We start from the raw sequence: 21,947 nt of genomic DNA, 5'->3' as shown, positions 1-21,947 counted from the left end.
GCAGAAAATGCAGATCCGTGAGATTGCGTGCCAGACGTTGGGTGCCAGACATCTTGCAATGGGGAGGGAAGGAGAGGAAGGGCAACAGAAATAGTGGTTAAATGGAAGGGCAGATCGGGGGGAAAACAGACTGCTCCCACCATCCAGCCTGCACACTCCTCTGGCACACCCAGGCATCCATGCTGCCGATCTCTGCCAAGACAGAAGTCTGCCTTGACCGTGTCCATGACGGTGACTGTGACGGAGACCGGCCAGGCACCTCGAGCCCCTGGGCGGATGGGTGTGGGGTAGAACCGACTTGGTTGGTGAAGCCTTTTTAATCCCTCTCTATGTGACTCTGTTTTCCAGCCTCACAGAATGTTGGGGGCTTCAGCATCAGAGAGAGAAAAAAAGAAAAAAAAAAGGAAAAAAAAATCACTGAATCAGCGTGCGATGAGAAGCCGCGTTTGCCGGGTGAGCATCTGGAGCGCTTTCTGTTCACGTTTCATCCTGCCCCGTCTCACGGGCTCCAAGGATACCGCCCCAAGCGCCTCCCCTGTCTCCACTCAGCCCCGTGTTTCTACTTTTGTCTTAAAACAAATAGCCAAAATAACAAACGGTTTTATTTTTCTTGGACTCCTGTTCTTCAGCGCTCCCATATTGTCCTGTTGAAATTTACTTCTGTAAACATTAAAATTCCTGCTTGGCTTGAGACTCTGGCTGAGTAAGGATATTCTGGTTCAGGAACTAAGTGAATGAAAGGCTTAAAAGACAAATAGGTGACTGGAGTTTTGGACTATACACAATAGGGGGTTTTGTTTTTAGAGACATTGCAATAACGTTTTAAATATGATTTTATACCATCTTCCCAATTTTTGGACTAGTTTTTAAAAATTCAAAATCTATTGTAAAAAGCCTTTCCTCCCTTTTTGTCCTGCAAGAAAGAAAATAGGGTATGGGGACTTAGCCTAACTGTACCTGCCTGGCAGCCCCAAGCCCTGGTTTCCATCTCCAGCCCAGGAAAGAAAGGAAGGGAGGAAAGGAGGGAGGAAAGAGAGCAAGAGAGCCAGGCCGGAGGACTTGTTCTGGCTCTGCTCCATTTCCTGGTCTGACTTAGGGTTGGGTTATCAGAGCCTCAACATTCCCACCTATAAGTCGTTACCATCACAGCTCTGTGATTCCCAGGAGAATCCGCGACAGGTGCATGGATACAGGATCAATAAACCACAAATATTCTTCTTAATTTTCCTAATCCTGTTTGTGTTGACAATGGCTCTTCTCTAACTTGCTGCCTTCCAGGTAACTCAAGTGCACTGACAGACTTCCAAAATTACATCTAGATGGAAATAGGCTTGAACAATTTTGGTAGAAAGATAAAGATTAATTTACTTCTCATTCATAAATGCAGTCTCTGCCTTAGGCCAATTCCTGTTTCTCCTTTGCCTGTGCCAGAGAAGAGGGGCTGCATTGATTCTGAAAGAATTGCGCCAGGAGTCTGGTCTGTGTTCTGCTGGGTTTCGAAGTAGGAGGTATCACTGAATCGCTGTCATTTGGGTGGTATTTTTACTGCACTCCCTGCCCTTCATCATTTTAGATACTGAGCAGTTGAGATTGAGGATTCAACTGGACTCAGTTGGAGGCTCTGCCCTGAGACTAACACGATGCAAAATCTGTTCAAGTTGATGGGCTCAGGTCCTCTTCTGGGCCCCGGTGAGTCACAGGCTGCAGATAATTTCTAGGGTTCTTTGCCTCTTTCTGAGCCTAGGACTCAGCTCTTCTATATCATGGACAACAATATAGCACTCATTTCATCATTTGATTCAAGTTAACAGATCACAATCTTGAGGCCGCCACAAAGTGTAAATGAACTGATTTTTTACAAAAGTGGAATTGACCTCTCATGTATACCAGTGATCTTTTTGCATATATATATTATTGTAAAAGTGACAAAGGTAGAAAATTAAGAAAGTAAAAACTCTGGGGATGTCACTGCCCTGAAGTGAGTGCATATCCTCTGATCCTAGAAATGCAAACATTTGTATACTTACTTATTTACATAAGTGGCTTCTTAAGCATGGACTGCATGTAGCCACTTTAACTACCTAGAACACCTGCTCCCGCCAAGCAGGAAGTGCAGTTCTACAACTAAGCTTGCTCACAGGCTTCCTTTCCTCCCAATCGGAGGCTAAGTCCTGTGAGGGCAGGCAATGATGACCATGCACTGTATGTGCTCTGACTTAGAACAGAGGCTCGGACAGAGCAAGTAGGACCCAAGTAAGTATTTTGAGTAAGTAAATCTGCCATGTCCCATAACAGGAAAGCATTGTAAACTGTTCCATCTATATCTCCTGCACCATGGGGGTGCAACTGTCCAACTTGGTCACTCCTTTGTCTCTGCCCTCAGAACGGCTCCCGGCACTAGGTGCTCCTTCAGTACTGCTCAGTGAATGGGCACAACCCCCAGCACTAGCCTCTACTTCTTCCAGTGTTTAGCCATGATAAATAGCAAATCGATGAACATCTCTGGAGTTGAATATTTGTCACCTCTCTAATGTTTTTTCAGAATAAATTCTCAGGAAATCCAATTATTGGGTCAATGGGGAAGCATATGTTAAAATTTTTTATTACGAATTGAAAATTTACACTTTGGACAGTTTTTTTCATTCTTTTTTTCTTGATAATTATTATTGTTATTACCAACTTACAAATTCAGAACAATGTAAGTATGGTGTTTCTCTTCTTGAAGCCTTTGCAGTTTTTACAACATCATTAATTTAAAAGGAAAAAAGTCATATCTTCTTGATGTTACGTAAGATTCCTTTGCCTATATGGAAATTTATCATTTTTGTAAATTATTTCATTGTTTATTTCCTTTTTCATTCATTTATTTTTTATCTTCTTAGTAAATAAATTAAAAATGCATAAATCTTTGGGATTATACTTGACAAATACTAAAGTATCATTCACTGTTACTATAACCAGTATTTTATTTTTCCTTCCTGTTTATACCAAGTTGTAAGAATTTTCATATTATATACCTGGCAAGCATATTTACATATGATTATCTGGCATGTTGGAAATATTGTGTTTATTTATTTGATATTTCCTTGTGATATTGTCACTGTGCCCAGCATTTCTTTTTTTTTTTTTTCTTTTTCTTTTTGTCTTCTGCCTTTGAAGCTAATTTTCCCTTTGAACCATGTGGATAACATTTAATATACTTTTCCCACTCATGCAATATTTATGGTATGGATTGAGTTTAGGAAAAATACTGGTAGGCTAAATTAAATTATTAAATAAAATCCTATTTGGTCTGTGATTTACAATTTTCAAAGCAGCTTAATATATATTTCCTTCCAGCGTCCCGATAACCCTTGCCGTGGCAGATGGGTGACGTGATGTCAACACTTTTGCGGAGGAGGTGAGCTGTAAGCCAGTGAGCCAGCTCTGGCACATATTCTAATTTATTTTCAGGATTCCATTCATTTTGGCTTTTGCTTCAAAAACCTGAGGGAAAGAAAGGTGGGGATGACAGGATAGCAGTGACTGTTGTCTGCCAGCTTTTTGGTGATCCCTGGTCACCCTTCATTTCCTAAGTTGGAGTAAGATGATTAGGGATTCCTGAGCATGCCGGGTGCCCCCAAGGGCATGCTCCACTGCAAATGTTGCAGGCCGCCTAGGTATCACTGCAGCTGTCTTACCTCACTAAAGGACAGGGACTCAGACCCCAGGTCCCCCTGTGGGACCCAGACACACTGCAAGTAACAGAAGAGGTGCAGTTCCAACCAGGCACTGCCTACCCAGGGCCTCAGCCCTCCCTGCTCTCTACAGCATTTAGCCCGACAACAAACGCCAGCCCCTGACTTTGAGTGGCAAATTATAGCCTGGTTGTATAATAGCTCTCCATCTTATTTATTCATTTTTTTTGAATTCCTAAAAAATCATTGCAAGTAGATCAGCAAGCCCCCTGCCCCCCGCACCGTGGAAGTTTGATAATGTATGTCCTCCCCGCTTAATTGATTGATTACCTCACTGCAGCTTCCTGAGGTACCGAATTTATCTCTAATAGCCAGAGTCAGGCTCTGCAGGCAACCGTGGGGGGGGACGGGGGTCCCTTGGTGTCGATTTGCTCTTAACTGGAAAGTCATTACCACTTAATACATGTAGATTGTGTTGAAAGAAAATTATGTGTAATGAAATGAGGGAAAAATTAGTGGAGTGTTATGGGCGAAAGCAGATGTTAGGGAGGAATTACGCTGGCAGAGATAATCACCTTCGCTGGTATTGTGTGTGCTGGGGTGTTAACCGAGGAGAGGCTGGAGAGAGCTAAATGAATGCATTGATCGACACACTCGCCCTCGCACCCGCAGCCAGGAGCCACCCCCAGGATGCGGTGGCCAGGGCCTGCACAGGGCGGCTCACCCGGATCTGTGGCTATGGCTCCCCAAGATGCTGGACACGGCAAGTGCCCCTGCTGGAGCCCAGGGAGGCAGCAGAGCGGAGCAGCCCAGGGGGGCCAGGTGACGAGCCTCGAGCTGTCATTCTGGTGGCAGCATTAGCTGAATCTGGGAGAAAAGACAAGACAAACATCTCCCCACCAAAGGGAAAACCAAAAAGCAACAGAACACTACTCAAAGAGCGCCCAGGCTGAGCCAGAAGGAGGCCACGGGGTCTTGTGCAAACAGGCTGACCTGCAAGGGAGGCGGGGAGAGGCTGTGCTCCTGTAAACCAGGGGCAGTGGGAACTCAGGGCTCAGGGGGTCCTTGGGTGAAAGACCAGGGTCCACAGTGCAAACTTCCCAGACCCACTGCCTGAGGGACACTCCAGAGACCAAAGAGACAAAGGTCCCTGTGCACAGTCACAGGCGCACGAAGCAGGGGACAGCTGTGCTGTGGCTGGGACACTGATGTGCAGTGGCCCCTGGGCTTTGAGGATTCGCAGCAAACTGCTAGGAGTGACATTGCAAAGCGACGAGCCATGCAAGGCCTGCCTCGAAGCCTCGGTGTCAATGGCTTTGGACTAGGAGCTGGGGGGCGGGGCGGGGGGGGATCAGCTCAGTGATATAGCACTTTTGACTCTGGGAGAGAGCGTGCCTGAGGCCCTGGGTTTCACCCCCACGGTGCCCCAAATAATAATAATAAAAAGAAATAATTGGATTGACTGTCCTTATAGAAATTCCTAATATAAAACACTAGCTATCCTGAAGATAGTTCAAGTCCTCTAGGTTCTCTGCAGGACCAAGCACGCTCTGTAAAAACACACTGAATCATCTCTAACCATACGGGCTACAGGCTCAAAGGTGAGGGTTGAGTCCATCACATGACCACGCCGGATAATCTCTCAAGCCATTGTCCAGTCTGTAAAAGAGATAAATGCAGCCCAACTATAATATTTCCTTCCAAAGCACTGAACACAATGCTTAGTATCTACAGCAAGTGCTCAATAGTTTCTTTTCATTGTTTATATGAATGCTGTGAAGATTTTGCATAGATATATACTGCATGTGAACAGTATATTTGTGTATGAGTGTGCAGATACAGAGAGACCGAAAGAGAATATTGGGATTATAATACAAAAATCAGTTCTAAATGTTACCAAATGACTGCTCCAAAGCCTTTCATCCATACTCACACAAGTTTGCTGCGGATTCCCGGCTCTCTTAGTGTTGTGAGGATGTCCTGATGCTCGAAGTCACTGAGGGGACCTACTCTACAGAGCACACCAACTCTGTCCTGGAAAGCACTAGCACAAGGATTGGAGTTGAAATAAACAAAGTCACTCTACCTACGCTGGCAGTGTCCTTCCATGAAGCCTATTTTATTGCAAAAACTGTTGCTGGCCCATCTGAACAGCCCAAGTTGAAATGGTAGGCTTTTCCTCATCCACTTGCAAAAGTTGAAGACAAGTGCCCTGTGGACTGAGGCCACTATCGCAGCTTCCTTAGCGCCGTAGCACTTACCAGCTGTCCTCTGCTACCCATGGGCCACACAGCTCACTTGGCCTGGGACGAGGGTGCACGTGTTGCAGAGAGATTTATTTGAATGGTGGCCATGCTGACGGTTAAGAGCAGGCCTGGAACACACCTCAGGGCATTCAGCAAAGATGCCTGATCAGCTAAAGAAGCCATGCTCAGGGACAAAGCCTGGCAAACTGGGAGGAGCTGGATGAAGCACAACACACACACACACACACACACACACACACACACACACACACACACATACACACACACACACACACACACATACATACACTTCAGAGAAACTCATCGGTAGCCCCTCTCCTCCCCTGATGCAAAGTCACCCTCCAGTTGTTCTTGGGTCTCACATTTTTTGTCTACGGATGTGGCCTGTACATGCCTGTGGGGGGTGCATGATCTGTACATGTAAGTGTCATGCTTAAGGCCCTCACGGTATCCAGCGGAACAAGTACACCATAATTCATATCGCCAGCCACAACCTCAGGAGGTTTGCAATTTTTTCTTCTAGAACAGCAGCAGTGAACCTTTATATCATGGGTAGCATAACTCTCATCATTTGCTTTTAGGGTAAAATTCTAAAATGTGATTTAACTTCCATGGAAGCCTGACTGATTTAAAGATTTGATGAACGTGACACTTAGTAGCATCAGAATGAAGCCCAGGTGAAAAGAAGCCCCGGACATGCCCTCATTTCCTTTGAAAAACTGGACCTGGTTCTTTGTTATGCTGACTTCATAAGGCCTCGTAGTTCTGATATATAATTTAGTCATTAAAAAATATCTTTGTATTCCTCATTCTGTGTGCTAGGCACGTGTCACCAACTGTCTCATTTTAAATATCACAAAAGCCCAATCATTAGGGATTGTGTCCTTTTACAAAATGGGGGACCACCTCTGCCCATTGACTGATACAATGATGGTGAGATTTCCTCCACGAGTTTATGAAGACAAATGTGCAGTGTAGCAAATACAGAAGTTACTTTGGATTTAGACCCCTAATGAGACCTGATTCTACCCATTATCTGTGCAATCTTTACTTCATCATTTTACGGCCATCTCTTTCCTGGTTAGACAGTGAGGAGAGTCTACACGGCTGGGTTGTTTAGAGAATCTCACGGATGCTGGGCACGGTGGCACACACCTGTAATCCCAGCCACTCGGGAGGATCATGAGTTCAAAGCCAGCCTCAGAAACTGTAAGACTCTGTCTCTAAATAAAATACTAAATTAAAAAAAAAGGGGGGCTGGGGACGTGGCTTGTGGTTGAGTGCCCCTGGGTTAAATCCCTGGTATCCCCTCACCCCCCAAGAAAAAGAGAATCCCACATATATAGAATGCTGCCACACAGATCTCAGTGGCAACTGCACTTGGTCTTGATGCAATTGTAACTCACTTTCTGATCCTGGTAAGGGCTTTGACAGACCCGTGTTGAAACCCCAGCTGGCCGTGCGGCTTTGGAGAAGCAGTGCCTTTGCTTCTCAGTTTCCTCACCTGTAAAGTGGGAGTAAAGACACCACACCTGCCTCGCTGAGTTTGTGATGAATTAGTGACAACATTTCGGTGAAACAGACCCATGCAGAACATGGCACAGGATAGGGTCTCCTGGTAGGCATTTTACCTTCCCGTCTTTACCCTTTCAATCCAACACCAACGCACGTCACGCATTCACAGGTACAGACCCTCCTGCCCGGAGTCACGGCTGAGTGAGCTTTCCACGGGGCACGGCTCACTCTTCACTTGTCCCTGTCACAAAGGCCTCAGGAGGTGGCCGACTTTCTGGGTTCCACTGGAAAACGATGATGAATGTTTCATTGACTAAAAGAATAATTAAACTGCTCAGTGCTGGATGTCATTAAATGAAATGGTGCTGCATTCGGGGCACGTTGCTCTTATTATTTACAAATACAAAAAAGCAACATTTAGTTAATGATTTGGGTCTGCCCACGGCAGATCACTCACAGGGGCCCTCTGCATGTGCAGGCGGCTCGGCCTCCCCCTCCCCCTCCCCTCCCCTCCCCTCCCCCTCCCCCTCCCCTCCTCTCCCCCTCCCCCTCCCCTCCCCTCCTCACTTTGGGGAAGGAGCTTGCAACCAGCCAGGCGGTGAAGGGAAGGGCCTTGCATCCACGGCTGGCTTTGCAGCGATATTGTGCTAATTGCCTTCCGTGTCATTGTCTTTAATCCTGGGATCTCAGGTCACCTTACTTCAGCAGGGAACGAAGACTCCAGGGTTATGGAGACTTCTCACATTCTTTTGGGAAAAATACGTCCGTGGGTTTGGACGTTTCAAGAAACAGTTACCTTTACATTTCAGGCTCCTCTTGGTAAAAGTGAAAGAAAGCAGCCCTGGAAGGTTTTCTAGAGAAACTAGAGAAAATGACACAACACGGACAATCTCAGGCACGCGGTGGGACCTCAGTAAGGGTGCATCCCTCCCCTCTCTCCCTCTGAAGGCAAATGTGTTCCTATTAACTCCGTTTTGTTTGTTTTATTTCAATGATGTTGCAAAACTTTACAATATATATTCAGAACTACTTTTCTTCAAACTTCAGTTTGTAGCACTTCTGACTTTAGGTCATCGTCATGTCCAAATGCCCCAAGAATGTCATGATTCTTTGTTCTTCATTTTTCCTAATTTTTACAAATAATATGCTTTTTTTCTTTTTTCTCTGGGTTGGCCTGCTAATAGCCAACTCTCTGAGTGATGATGTTTAATCAGGTACCTTAATCCTCCATTTTTTTTTAAAACAAACTTAAAACCAAGTGATTGTCATCATACCTATTGATTCTCAATTGAGTCCACAGTAAAGGACAAGGTCACCATAGTCCACTCTCTCTTGCTAGTAACAATCCCAGAGACTTAGTAAATTATAAAGAAAAGAGATTGACTTTAGCTCAGGTTCTGATTTGAGGCCGAGGCACTGTGTGCTTTGAGACCTTCTTGCAGATAGATGTTCCCAACAGTTCTTGGCATCACATGGAAAGAGATGGGAGCTTCCCAGAGATCTCATTGAACCGGCTTTGAAAACACACCCACTTTCTAAATGACTCATGACCCACTAGAGATAATCCATCACCACATCAAACCCTTAATTGATTAACCATGTGGTTGGATTGGTCCATTCATTAGGGCAAAGTCCTAACCACCTTGCAAAGGTCTCACCTGGTTCCCCTTTTATTAACTCATAATGGGGATTAAATTTCAACATGGGTTCCAGAGGGGGCACACCATACTCACACCTTAGCAGACTTTCAAATGACTAAAGGTCTTGAGTCTTGAGATACCCTTTTAGTTTCTTGGCTGTGCTGTGGAGAACTGAAAACTCAGCTGTGTAACCCACAGATAATGGGTGCATGAGCCCTGAGGTGGGGGGTCAGAGGTGCTATTTTATTTGTTCATATATGTTCACTTTCTCTCCACTCCTGACATCCTGAATGCAGAGATTACAGCCTATCTCTCTGATATTGTCTATATGATTTGCTTTGGTCAATGGTGTGTAAAATAATGTAATGTTTACCACATCTAAAAGAGCTTTTAGAAGCAGTAAGAATTTCAGCCAACTCTTTTATTCTTAACTTTTCAATGAGCAAACATGGGAATCTTCTCTGCACCTAGATCTCAAATCGGAATGGAGACTGAGGACCAGGCTGCAAAACTTCCCAAGGCTTGCATGTTGCCAAAAAAAGGAGCTATTTGTTACACAGCATTGTAATAGTACAGCTGATAGATACAGAACAGAAACCAACATCAGACACATTTTACAAAAAAGAAAACATGAGAGTATTGAGAAGTACTTACATTTCTCCTGAAGTGACAAGGGGGACTTCATAGAGAGGTGACATATGAAGTGGGTCGGGATTATGGTAGGAAGGATGAGTTTGTTTAAAGGTTTGCAATGTATTTGATGAAATGTCATGTATATTATAAACAAACAGTAGCTTAGGTCAGCTTGGACAAAAGGCCGACTTTCTAGATCTAGAAGACTAGATCTAGTTACAGAGAAGACTCCCATGTTTGCTCATTGAAAAGTTAAGAAATAAAAGAGTTGGCTGAAATTCTTACTGCTTCTAAAAGGTCAATCCCTGGCATTATTGTGGAGTTTGAACTCTGCAATGACATAGAGACTGAGAACTTATCTTGACCTTGACTTGTTTTGAGTTTTTTCAAGAATTTAGACATTACCCTATAAATTCAGAGTGCAGACAAAATTCATTTGGAAGAAACCACAGAGGCTTATTCTGGCATGATCTTTTGTAGATCTTTCGTAGATTTCTTAATATAGATTAATATCTACATAAAAAAATCACAAAGATTTTTGCATTCAGGTTTTTTTTTGGGGGGGATGGATCATTTGAACATGAATCACAATTATAATAATTTCTTCATATGTAAATATTTGTAATGGTTCACGTTTATAGAGTTTATTCAAAAGTTTTTAAAAGATGTATGAGAATTTGAATCCTGTTCCTTTACTACTTGGTGTTATATTACTTATTCATATTGGATGTTGCTCTTTTGAGAAGCAATTGAGATAACACCTAAAAGGACCTAATGTAAAAGCAAACAATTTCTGCCCCCCTCCCTTCTCTCTTTTCTTTCTTCCTTCCTTAAAATGTATATGATGTGTATGTGGTTTGCATGCCTTAAATGTGACATGTGTTCAAAATCCAACCGTAATTTAGAACTCAGGAAGAAAATGACCCTATCTACCTAGAGAAACAGGTCAATCTTCAATAATTTCTCATTTGCAATTTTCTTCTTCTTCTTTCAGTGCCTGTAATTTTACACACATCCCCTTACATATCAGGTAACCATTGTCCCCAATCAATGAAGGCTACTTTACACACAGAGGTGGGCACAGGGTGGACAAGTCCTGGGGTCAGAGCTGTGGGCACTACTTATGGATTTCTGAAACGTTCTTCTCCAAATAGAAGACTAGAAGGGTGGGGTATCTTGAGGTCTTTGATGAAGATGGAATCAGCTTAAGTATCTGGATTTGGCTCTGTGCTCCGGGGGTCACTTACTCTCTGGTTTTGATCTACAGTAGTATTTCTTAGCAGGAAGTAACAAGTATTATCTAAAAATGTTGTTTTTTTTTATCTCTTGCTGGTAAAATTTTGAAATAAATGAATAATTCTTTGCAGCAGAAATCTCAGAGCATTTAATATGTTAATGTCTTGATTCATTAAGTCTTGATTTGTATTTGTTCTCTCCCTCCTTCCATTTTTTTTTGTTACATAATTTTAAATGAACTTACTTAATCCTAAAAAGACCCCTGTGGATAGTTTTCTTTGGTTAGTTCCCCTTAATGTGGTTTTAATAAATCAGGAAACTAGTTTTCACGAAAGAAAGTTAAGTCAGTGGCTTGAGGTCTCAGACTTAATAAATAGAGAACCTAGATTTGAACCCATCAGACAGTTTATCCACTGCAATTTTAACCACTTTTACATTTTCCTGTTCTGCACTCGAAAATCTGAAATCATTTTATTTTGGTTGCCATCGAATGAAATGGTTGTTCTTTAAGCATAAGCACTGGATTTATCTTGGGATTCTGTTTGCCCAAGAATCTGAAGACACCAGTTTGACAAGTCAACATGTTAAGTGTGACCGAAAAGGTGACATGTGACACCGTGCAAATATTTGGACCCAAAAGAGTGTGATCCCTTGCTGAAGAGAAGAGCTCTGGGGTCCATCTGATTCAAGCCATCGGCTGTGTTAAAAATCCTGAGATGTAGTTAAAAATTTGAAACTGGAGGGTAACAGCAGCCAGGATACCTCCTGACAAAAAGCCTTCAGATCGAAGAGTCAGTTTTCAGAGCTTTGACCCGCTCTGCCTCGTCCACGCTGCGCTCCTTGCAGAGACAGCAAGTGGACCTTGTCTCAGGGCTTCAATGGCGGTGTTGTTACCCGAGCACCAGTTGGCGTTAATGATTCTCTTAAGAGGGATTCATCCAGGATCCTTGCCTGTGTCCCTTTGTGCCTGGCTACAGATGTGCATCTAGAACACATTTAGTTCTACAATTTCAAAGAGTGGACGCCCACTCCGTGCATACGATTAATTCTATATGCGCCTAATTATACCCACAATTGGCTAATTGTCGGTGCAATTAGCCAATTGCAGGCCCAATTGGCCACTTGTCCCATAATTTGAAGGTGCAAGTGGACAACGGAAGGAACGATTAGATGCACACGGAGTTTTACATATTTAAAGAGGAGGCGGGGGAGGAAGAGACGTGGAAAATGGGGTCTTGTGTGCAAAGCCAAAACTCCTCTCCTGAACGTCTTTGAGAAAGAAAGTGACAGTTCATTGGGATTTTTTTCTTCTTCCATTTTCAAAGTCAATCATTTTCTTTCTTAAAAACACAAAACAAACACTTACTTTGAATCCGTAAGAACTACCTCTCCATCCCACAGCCTGAGACATGGAAGTGTTTACAGAAAAATGAGGATCCCTCTGAGAAACACAGCAAGTGTTACCCTGCTTGGGGCTAAATTTCCTTGACTCTCTTTATTCCTTCTCCAGTTATTTCTCCATTAACAAAGTTCTCATCCCACCAAAGGTCCTCATTTTTTTTCCCCAGTAGCTACATGATCCAGGAGATCTAGAAAATTACCACCCTCCCAGCTCAATATGGTCCTACTCAGGAATTCTGGTTCTGTTAGAAATTATTAGCACAAGTACAACTACTTAATTCCATGGCTCCCAATCCTATAAATACGCACCTTCTGTGCCACCCTCTTCCCAGGTGTATCACCACAGGAAGCTGAGCGCCCGAGCGGGAGCCTAAAATAGCCAGGAACCCTGTAGAAAGGGGCACCACGCGGGTCCCTAGTGACAGCAGCTGAGGACTGAGAAGGAACTCATGGCAGCTCAGGGCTGAGAGAGGCTTGGCGTCTTCTCCCAGGGTGTGGATTCAGTAGCTTCTAGCGTCACTGCGAGTTAAAATGGAGCAAGACTGCTATGGCTTCCCTCCTGTCTGCAGCTGATATTTCCAGAAACCTCAGCCTTCTGTAAATTGGTCACAGACTCAGAGGTAAACCAAGCCAACTCGCAGTATTGGGAATGCCTGAGTGCCCTGGGGAAGATGCCACCATACCCAGGATTCCCAACCTCTGTGACCCTCATAGCATGAGTGCCAGGGGGGGTTTCCAAGAGCAAAGAATTCAAAGATGAACGGGGACACAGGAAAAAAGCCAAGAAGTCACCAGGAAAAAAAAATACAAATCAAACCTGTTTAACTTGTGTTTTAAACCACTGCTTTTCCAAGGTGTTTGATCAAGCAATCCTGTTTTTAGTATAACAGCTAATGCTGTGTCACAGGAGCAGCGTTAAATGGGATACACTTTGGGAAGTGCAGCACCAAACTATGGTCTTAGAGCAAAATTGATAAGTCGTAGCTTGAATCAGCTTCATTAGCTGGTTCTCAGCTCACAGGACATTTTTAAGAACTTTCAGGGTTCAGAGTGGGGACACAGAAAGAGGCTCCGAAATCAAGAATCCAGGTGGAGTTTGCATCACAGTTCTGATCATTGGAGGTGGATCATTCGCTTCCTTCGCCTCGATTTCCTCATATGTAATGAAAGAGGTGGATTTGACAGACCCCAAGATCTCCTGCCCTGGCATCCTGCAATGCTCAGGCCTGAGCCTCACAGTGCTCCTGATGAACTTGTCTCTCCTCTTGGTACCCAGTCTCCAGTGTTTGCTGTCCCACTAATCAGAAGACAGAATTCCTAATTCTAAAATGCCTACGTATTATTTCGTGATCTGAGATAAGTCTCTTCACTTTCCCCGAAGAGAAACTAAGCATATAATATGTGCATGGAGGCTCTCATTCTCCCAGCAGATGAACGTCAAAGCTGTTAGAACAGTTTGATGCATCGCCATTACTGTTGCTGATTTTATGAAACGGTGCACAGCGGTGTGCGATGACAGTGCATTGTATTAATGGCTATAGCACAGAGTCAGCCATTATTAATGTTAATTTCCTTATAACTACTACTTACATGCTCATCTCAATAATGAACGGATACCGTGTTTGATGCATTTCGGCAGCAGATTTTGTTCTGCTAAACTTGGGGTTTTGCTTCGAGGGGAGAATAGCAGTGCTGGCCTTCGGGCCGTGCCAGGAAAATGTGTGGGCCAGATGGCAATCCAAGTTGGTCTGATAGAACATTTCTATTTCTGTGGATTCTCAAAAATGAACTGACAGGCACGAAGCAAGTGGTGAGTCATAGCCTGCAGGTCCCCGACTTCAACTTCAGAGCTGCCGTCTCTTGGTGTCCTGGGAAGCCCATTCCCGGGACCACACGACCTAGCGCCTGGTATCACTATCGTCATCGTTGCCGTCATCCCCGTTACCCTTGTTATCACTGCCACTCTTCAGCAGGCATCTGCTGTGCACGGGGACCCATGTCATGGTCTGTTAAAACAAATGACCTTCACCTCTGCACACACATCCTCTGGGGCATTCATCCTTCAGGAGAGGACACCGTGCGCCGAGGTATTAAGTAACTTCCCTGAACCAGAGAGGTGACAAAGGTTGATGTTGAGACCTGAATCCTGGATGTCTGCCTGACATCTTCTACATGACACTGTCTTTCCAATTGACAGAGTCCCTGAGATTGCAGGTCTCCTGTGGGCAGCCACTCGTGTGTGTGTGTGTGTGTGTGTGTGTGTGTGTGTGTGTGTGTGTGTACATGCACATAGGCACACCTGAATGTGTATATTTTAATAACACACCACACCCCAGAGGGACCATGGTATGAGCCCAGCACAGAACATCGATTGGATAAATGCTTGTTGGTGTGAATATCCAACACATCTAAAAGCTGGTCCACAGCCATGATTTTTACCTTTGCAAAGTGATAAGATATTGATCTAGTCCCAAATTCTCATCATATAAATGCAGCTATGGGAGCTTGAGGAGAATTCTTTGGCAGAATGAGGCTTAGACTCCAGACCTTCAGACACCCCGGCCAACAGAGCATGCTCTGGGCCTCACAGGAGTGGGGAAGTCCACCTGTCACTAACCACTGTTTGTCCTGCACCTTCTCTTCTTGTGGACAAGCAATGATGCCTGAGAGCAAGGAAGGCACCTACAGTCCTCTGAGCAGCTGGACACCATCGCTAGCCAGAATGCATGGGACAGGGTAGCATTCTGGGTTCCTCAAGTTGTGCCTGGGTAGGAGATGGAATTGTAATGGGAATCCCACCTCTAGCAAGAGTTTATATGGACTTGGGGGTTTTGTCAGGCTTCAGCCTGGGCCAGTGGTCAAGTCTGAAAAACACTGCCTATGGCCCTCAGACCAGCGGGGATTGGACACGCAGCCCAGTTATCTTGATGGTGAGAAAGTACAAAATTATTTTGGAGCACATTCTTGAAGGGAATTCTTCCCCCCCTCCAGATACGCGCACTGAGTCTGTTTTAACAAATGAACATTCCATTTTAAAAAAATGTATTATCAAATTAGTAGTATAACAAGTTTTCAGGGAAGGTTTATTAGAGTCAACTATTTTAAAAGCTGTCACTTAAACAGAAATACTTGTTAAATTGAGGAGATAATTAGGTACCTGAAATTAATCAAAGTGTGTTTTTAAAAATAAAATCTATATTTGACTTCATTGAATATAAATTTTGTTTTTGTCTGTTTCCCTGTAATGTATTACAAAGGGGCAATTTTGCAAACTAATCTGCAGATTGCCTTTGGCCACTAAAATCCAGTTCTGTCCTTAACACGGTAGATTCTACAAATGTAGACCCCAAATTAAAATCGAAGCTGTAAGACACACGGAGTCTGCAGACGTCAACATACACTGTATAAAGGTGACAATGCTGAATTGAATACCTTTTTGAGCCTTGTGCTAACGAGTCCCTTGTCCTGCCTTTATTTTTTTCTCCCTCTTTTGCATTGGCTCATTCTACCAGCAAGGTGTGGCCATCTTCAGACCAGCCCGTGGGCGAGGGAATTGAATGGAGAGAGGGGCGGGCTGGTGACTTTCCACCTGTGTGAAATGAGGAGGGACTCATTTATTGAAGCCAATGTGCACCTGGGATGTGGTAGGTAAAGGATAGAGCACCAAGTGTCACCCTGGATGGCCAAGAGAGGGAAGAGTCTATAGAACAATCCAACCATGAAGCAGAGGGTGGCTCAGGTGAGACAGATCAAGCACGTGGAGAGCCTGGGAGATGGGACGGGCCTGCATGGGAGAGGGAGGTAGGAGGGACACCGCCACCCCTGGGTGGAGGAACACAGGCTGTTGGTCTCTGGCACTTCAATTTCCACCTCATTTTTTTTTTAAATAAAATTTCAGTTTCCTAACAGATGAGGTGAGGAAACAAAATTTTGCATGAAACAAAGGTTTTTTTGCCCAGTCCATAGACACCCAGATGGCTCAGACACCATGTTAGGGTTTCGTGCAAACAGAGAGGGCCAGCCTGGAGCTGCCAGACCTTGTGGTCATGTCTTCCATCTCCCCAGCCTGGAAGGAGACCTGGCCCACCCTCAGAGGCTGTGTTCAGTGTAGAAAATGCTGAAGTCCACCCTCTCTCCACTGTCACAGCCCATTGGTAAAATTGTTCCCGTGTGACTCTTGGCTCTGTCCTGGCAGGGTGACCAGGGTACCCACTCTTCATTCTTGCCGTCCCTTAGGCATGGAAGGCCCAGTTGTTCCTCTCTTAACCTGTTTGTCCCGTGTTCTCAGAAGAGTTCGATTTGATGTTTGAGCTGCAAGAGGGAGCAGGAAGGAGATCCTGGGCTCCCCAGATGTGCGAAGACCTGGATCAGGTGTCTGAGCCACTCTTGGGTCTGTTCACTCTCATGAACAACCCTAGGAGCAAGAACACCCCTCTGCTCCGAAATCTTCCCGAGGTCACAGAGATGGGCTCAGGGGATCCTCTCTGGGCCCTTAGGGAACACTCGGCCATCTGTCCTGGGGCCTCTGAAATCTGGTTCCACATCTGTGTTACCTTGGGCTCTTCTTTAACAATGCAGATACCCAGGCCCCACGTCCAGAATAGTTGGATAGTCTGAATCCCTACGTGGGCCTGAGATTTTATACAGAAAACACACACAAACGAGAAGGAAAAAAAAAAAAAGATCTCTCTTTAGTGATGACTAAGATCAGCAAAGTTAGGGAACTGTTGGTTTAGTTCAACTTCCTCTTTATAATCGTGAAACAGGAGGCTCAGCAGGAAAGACTTACTGTAGACAGAGCTGGGACTCGTCCCCACCCCTGACCAGGATATTCAGTGCTGAGACTGAACTGCTCCGTTCCACCCAACCCTGCTCCACGCGTGCTTTCCCACGGTCCTTTCCTCCTCCTCACCAACTGCCTGGACCCTTCTGTCTGACTCTCTGGCTGGACTATTCCTCCCAGTGTCTCACATGCCACTCTGTGTCCTCTCATGTTTCAGGGATGTCGTCCCAGGGCTGAAACCACGTCTGGTTCTTCAGGGGTGCTCAAGACAACTTTGTTGGATTAATCATCATCTCTCTTGACTTTCAATGGAGGCCATTTCCACTGGATGTAGATAGATACCATGTTCCTGTCCCAGTGGGGGCCCTTTTAACTCTCTGGGATTGGATCTCAGTGGCTGCACCCACTTTGATAGTTATCACAATGATGGATGCTGTGTCCACTAGACCACGGGTCCTTCCCCATGAAGGAAGCAATGCCCCCTTCCCTATCTAAAAGCAGAAAACACTGGGGGCATGGTGACCTTGGCAAGTGGTATTTTCCCTCCCTTCCTCAGCTCTTAAAGCCCTGGTGGCTGCCACTATCATGGGACCACGATAGTCATGCTGAAATCTCCATCTACCTCTCTAAAACCAGAACACTCAGAGACCAAGACCCTGGGGATGAATGATGCAGACAGCAGGCTCAGCCCTGAGCAGCACAGAAAGGTCAGACACCAGACCCCTGACCTTGAACAAGCCCCCTTACCTCTGAGCTTCAGCTTCCTCTTCTGGTAATAAGAACATGAGGGGCTGGAGTTGTGGCTCAGTGGGAGAGTGCTTGCTTGTCTGGCATGTGTGAGGCACTGGGATTGATTCCCAGCACCACCCTTAAATGAATAAAAAATAAAAGGTACATCAACAACTAAAAATATTTTTAAAAAAATTAAGAACACGAGTCTGCGTCTGATACAAAGGGCTAAAGCACAATCAGGTATATAAAGTTGGCTAGTAAGTTTTAAAAAAATCATTGTGACATTTTTTGGAAAATAGTAAGTTGATGAAAAATGTTAAGCTGCCTAGATATGCATAAAAATATTCGTCACTTATAACGTTATATGTGTTTAAGTTAAAAATCTGATAATTTAATAAAGAGGAGATGAAATTCGGTAGCAGGTGAAGGTGTCATCACTGGCTGCAGCTTGTCCTCGGCATAACACATTACTCAGCTGGAGACGGTCACACTGGTGGAACCCTTCCCAGGTGCACCACCCGTAAGCACAGTGGACAAGCCTTCAGGTCAAGAGTGAGCAAAAGCAAGCAGTTCTGCACATTTCCACATGTCACATTAGCCAGAGTGAGAGGAACCCAAGAAGCCTGGAAATAGCCCCCCTGGCTCATATCCAGTAAAACCAGTTGGCAGCAACTAGAAGATAAAGCCTGTGTCACCCCGGGTAGTATCCTTGTAGACAGCAATCGGAGGACCCCGATATTATTACCAGCAGCAATAAAAAACCACTTCTTTGAATGTTTTTTTTTCTACCTAATTGTCAAAACTGAATAATATTATCAGCTTTTTTTATCCTTTGAGTATTTTTCTAATAAGAAAGCACAGAGATGCATGGCAAATAAAAGCAGAAGATTTGAGGATGCAAAGCAATCATGCAAAATGACTTTCATATCAGTTTGATAAGCAGCTGAAATTTAATAACTACATCTCTCCTATGGTGCTGGATGAAAGTTTAATACTTTCTGCTTTGGCTTCTTTCTTCTGCAAGATGCTTATTCAGAACTGTAGCTGCTGCTTTTATAGTCGGGGAAATGAGAGGTGCAGTGGATTAATCAAAGCCTTGAGAGGCTGGGCCCAGCCCCAGCTCAGACCAAACCACAGTGACTTAGAAGCTAAACTAAGCCAAGCCCAAGGCTGTCTGTGACCATCGGGAACAGGGCAAGATTTCCATTGTCTCAAAAAATGCAGGTAAAATGTCAGTCACCATGGAAAGCACGCACCTCATTAAAAGCTATGAAATAAGTTTAAGTCTCCGAAATGCCTATGCCTTGGTCGAGGGCAAATTATGCCATAAAAGAAGAAAAGAATAAAGAAAACCACTTGGGGTTGAGGCAAGAGCTTGTATTTGAAAAAGTATAAATCAAACCCAAGAATACGGTGTTCCACGGCGCAGCGTGTTTTGCAGATCAGCCTGCACGTGGTGAAGAATGGAGGGTGAATTCGTGCGTGATCCGTAAGCAATCTGTAACTGGAGGAGCTCTGAGATGGCATCTATGTGCCCTTCTCATTTTAGAGTTGGGAAAATCAAGATGCAGGAAGAGGAAATGATGGCCAGAATCACACGGTAAGTAAAGAAACCAGCACAAGTCTGACGGCCCTGGACATTTGTCAAATTAGGAGGCCCCCGAGCTCCTCCAGGGTCCAGGGCGTCTCCCAGGCTGCCTACAGAGAGTTGGCAGGGAATCTTCCCAGCGCTCCCAGCACCCAGCTGACAACAGCCACAGCTTTCAGTGAACCACTTTGGGAAGCTATAAAAACTAAAAGGGAAGGGGAGCCTTCAATTAGACATTATCCAGACCAAACCGGGAGGCCAATCCAAAAGCAGAGTTCAGCACTAATGGACCTTCCTAGCTCTGGGTTCAAAAGTGAGCCAGGAGAGGATGGGTCTCCCTGGCCTCGTGGTCTTGCCCCAGCATAAGGGCAAGCCAAAAGAGGGGCTGCCTGGCTTGCGCTACTACTGCCCCCTACTGGGGAGTTCCTTGCTGAGGAATGAAGTGGGCTGCCTTAGGCTGCTTTTCCTAATGGGGGCAACTGAAGTCAACTGGGGCTTCGTACTCAGGTGTAGAAACCAGAAATCCTTCTGCAGCTGTGACACAGAAACATGCATGAGCCTTCTAAAGGTGAAAGAGGAGTCTCCATAACCATTTGCATTGCCTCCTGGGTGAATTTGAAAGAGTCTGGGCACGTGGCAACCCAGCTATTTCTCCATGTGTGCATGCGTACAGATATATGCCGAATATTGGGCTGTTTTAATATAGGTATAAACGGAAAGGAATACAATGAAGGAACATCTGAGCCAGTCATCAGATCTAACTACAGCCTTTTAAAAGAAAATGTAACTCCAGATGTCGCCTTAAGAAAATGAATCAATTAGGCAAATGAAGGACCCCCTCATCAATCAGAGGATGAGAAGCTAAAGTCCAGCATTGCCCAGGTGAGGAGCCCAGGAGGCCAGGGATGGGAACGGCCAGGTGACCCGGATGCTTCCCGCTCCCTGAAGTTGTGTTTGCCATCCTGAATGCTGGTTTGATTTGGAAAGGGTGCTCTGAACGTTGCAAACCTTTTACCCCGAAGATAATAATGCCTCAGCCTTCAGAAGTGGGACCCAGTATAAGCTGGTGTCACTATTCATAAAATAATTGAGTTTACACAAAAAGTGATTTCAGTAATAGCTGCCTTTTTATAAGTATGTACATTTTATTTAAAATTACTGACTCAAAAGGCAAGGTAGAAAAAAAAATCACCTCCAACAACTTCCTGTAATTGCGAATTATTGTGAGGGAAACAGAAGGAAAAGATTTCGAAATTATGAGCCATTATGCTCAAGAGAGAGAGGGAGAGAGAGGGAGAGAGAGGGAGAGAGAGAGGCAGTGAAAAAAAAAGACAGCTCGGCTTCATGAAACACAGCTGACAAGCTCGACTAAATTACCCCCGGACCATTACAAAAATCACTTAATTGCCAAGCATTTTGTTAGGTCAATTGACTCTAATTGAAAAAATAACAAAAAGCTTATTATGCTGCAAATGCGGCCGTGGAAAATGAGTCTTCTGTTAGAAGGAAACAATAATTCTAAATTTCAGCTGCTGCTAACACTACAAAGTTCAGCGTTTCCTTCGGATAGAATCCGCTGTGGAGGAGAAAGCGAACGTGCAGCCATTGATCTTTTTGCCTTCGAGGACCCCCCCCCCTTCTTGGGCTTCCTCTTCTCTGCCTCGTCCCACCCCTACCCCCACCCCGCCTGTCCCCCAAGGAGGAGCATGGGCCCCTACCCCTTGCACCAGCAAAACCCACCCCACTCCCAGCTCCCTGCTATCGGGTGAGAAGGGGTGTTCAGACAAAGGACTGGTCCCCGGGTGGGGGCTTGCATAGCAGAGATGTCCCTTGACTGCCCCTGGCCATCAGTCCCACTGGCTCCCTGGCAGGACCCTGAATCTCGGAATAAGGCTTCCCCACCCTTCCGGGTCCCAGAGCCAGTCTCTCCCTCTCCCTGCCTGGCTGCACCTCCTCTCCTCCTCTCCCCTTTAAAATACAGATAATAGAAAAAAGCAAACAGCCTAGGTCCGTGAAATGTCTCTGAAATTGTCCCCTAACCCACGCACCAGCACTGGCCCTGATTGACATCAAGTGCAGTAATTAGCAACCCCGCCAGCTGATGTAGGTGAAGGTTTATTTATAATTACACATTTTTAGGATGGTTCGACCAGAGTTGGTGCATTTAAAAAGATGAATCAGCCACAGCTCTGTTACTGCCCCAATTACAACCTGAATGGTGGGAGGCTGTAATGGGGGTGATTCTGGGCTGCAGAAAAGTAATTATTTGACCATAAAACCAGGAGGCCGGGGTAGGAGGGGATGGAAGGCAGAGCCTTTGTTTGGAATGCCCTGGGGGGAGGAAGTGTGTGACTGTGTGAGTGTGTATGTGTGTGGGAGCACTAATGTGTGTGCCCGTATGTGTGCATGCATATCTGTGAGCATGTGGACATGTATGTGCCCGTGTGTGCCCAAGGGTGCGTTGAAGGACAGTCA

The sequence above is a fragment of the Ictidomys tridecemlineatus genome, chromosome 5 (genome assembly GCF_052094955.1).
Source record: "Ictidomys tridecemlineatus isolate mIctTri1 chromosome 5, mIctTri1.hap1, whole genome shotgun sequence".
Lineage (NCBI taxonomy): Eukaryota > Metazoa > Chordata > Mammalia > Rodentia > Sciuridae > Ictidomys > Ictidomys tridecemlineatus.
Note: the sequence above shows the minus strand (reverse complement) of the source record.